Raw genomic sequence first — 2435 nt, forward strand, 5'->3', positions numbered from 1 at the left:
CATATTCCTTAATTCACATTCAAGGATGATTGAAGAGTATTACCAGTTTATTGTGAATGCCCTGCTGTGCCTCCCAGTCATGACTACTGCCACTGGGGATGTGTTCAGCAAAGTCTGTTTTAATATACAACAGAAGTGGGGTGGGGGACTTTTGACCACCATTTTTCTCACTCTTTTTCTTTTCTTCCTCTTTGTTTTTCCATTGAATGTCACCACTGGAACTGAGAAGAATGGCCTTAGAATGACAAGAGTGCTCTTTTGTAGTCCTTCCCTGCCATAAACAACTGGAATCCAGATGTGTTCCACCCAGTCAAAACAAGCGAGCCAGCGCCCCTGAAAGGAATCATTACAGCACCCCCTTCTTCAGCCGTTCTGCTGTAATCTACCAGGGAGGCAAATTCACCAGGGCTGGATTAAGACCAACTGATGCCCTGAACACAGCCCAACAATGCTGCCCGTCAGCCCTTCCATTGCTTAGAGATGGAAGCGAAAGGCTCATGCCAGAAGATGGAAACAAAGGTGATATCTGGCCACACCTTTAAAGTCATATGCAACAGATAAGAACAATTACAAGAACATTTGATTACAGATGATTGTGGCAGTAAAAGTGTTAAGAGCAGGATAGCTAGAGGCAGGGGTCATTTCGTAGAAAAAGAGATGCCGGAGCTCATTAGCGTAACTCATTAGCATTACTTATTTGCATATGCCACACCCCCTGACATACTTGGAGAACGGCAGACACTTCCCCTTCTCAGCTGGAACTGGAAGACTCTATCTGCAAGTCCGCTGCCATTCCACCCCAAGACAATAGAAAGTTGCCATCTTCCACTCAACAAGGCTAGCCTCGGAAACTGTCTCCATTGAAGGCAACACATTCAGCTGCATGGAGTGGAAATCCATGGGATCTCCGGAAGGAGGCTTTGACTCTTGAAAGTTCCTACCCTGGAAATCCTGCTGGTCTCTAAGGTGGTGCTGGACTCAGATCCAGCTGTTCTACTGCAGACCCAAGATGGCTACCCTCTGAAACCATCTTCCAGTCAAAATATCTGAAGAAAGCGGATCCTTCACAGGTACATGTCAATCTCACCTCCCACTAGCTCATTCTCTGGGGACAGGAAATGCATTTTGTACATTGCCAACCATCTGATTCCCAGGGGCTCTTCAAGGCTGTAGGAGACGTTTTTCAAGGGAGATGCCCGAGAATAAACCTACTGCATTCCACAGGCACCCTCCCCTTCAGAGCATCTCTGGAAATCGGGGGGAGTCCTTGTCAGCTGGAATAAACCACCCTGGACTGTCTCATAGACTCTTCTACTCAGCACAAGGCAGCCTCCTATGCTCATGTTGTGTGGTGGTTAAGAGAGTGGGGCCAGTTATCTGGGAGTCCCAGGTTCAAATCCCCACTCGTGCTACGGGAACTCACTAGATGACCTTTGGCCAGTCGTGTTCTCCAACCCTAATGTGGTTCACAGGGTTTTGGGGAGTAGAAAATCAAGGGGAGGAGAATGAGGTAATCTCCTTTGGGTCCCCACTGGGGAGAAATGTGGGAATAAAGGGGTTTTTCAAAAAAAAATATATATACCCCAAAAAAGATCCATATTTACCAGAGAATAATTCTTTATACTGATTGGTTGGATAAGATGTTTTAAGTAAAGGAAATCGAAGGCCCTCCCTGGCCTCAGGCAGGCAGGGGTGGGGAGAGGCAGGGAGGAAGCAACTTGCCCTCAATCTTCTCCTGCCTCCTCCTGGCTGAATGAGGGCCGGAAGCAGGGCGGCCGGAAGCAGGGGGCGGGGCTTCGTCATGTGCCCTGCCCCCTGCACCTCACCCGGGGGAACTGCGATCCCCCGCGATCCCCCCCGAAATGACCTCTGATGTTGGTTGAGTAGGATTTTACTCTTTCTTGTTTGAGCTGTAAAATCCTGTGTGTCCTTGGTCAGACGTAAGTGCTTGTTGTGTTCAGTGGAATAGCAGACTTACTCTTTTCCCTGGAAGGTTCATGTACCAGATGCTTCTTACACCTATTGTAAAGTACACAGCAAGTAACTAAGTAATACTAATGACACGGAAGAACTACACATTCCTTGTATAGATGCTGTACTTCTCAAACTTCCTGTTTATTGCCTTGTCAGTGGCCTTATCTCTAATGCAAATAAAAAGTTGTATATGATGTTTGGCTGGCTGATCTCTTGCCATGTACTTTCACATAGAAATAGAAATCTCATTTGTTCTCAGGACAGTCATTTACAGACCTATATTAAGGCCGCATTCAGACTGGCAATTTGAAGCGCTAGGGAGTCATGGCAAAGAAAAAACAGAACAGACCTGGAACGGCTTGGTTGCGGTATTCCCGTTCACACAGCAGCGAATGAAGTGGGAGGCTACCGTGGAGGAAGCGCAATGGAGCGTTCACACTGTTGGGCTGCCCTGGTGGGCT

The sequence above is a fragment of the Gekko japonicus genome, unplaced genomic scaffold (genome assembly GCF_001447785.1).
Source record: "Gekko japonicus isolate JY-2015 unplaced genomic scaffold, Gekko_japonicus_V1.1 scaffold7135, whole genome shotgun sequence".
NCBI classification, from domain to species: domain Eukaryota; kingdom Metazoa; phylum Chordata; class Lepidosauria; order Squamata; family Gekkonidae; genus Gekko; species Gekko japonicus.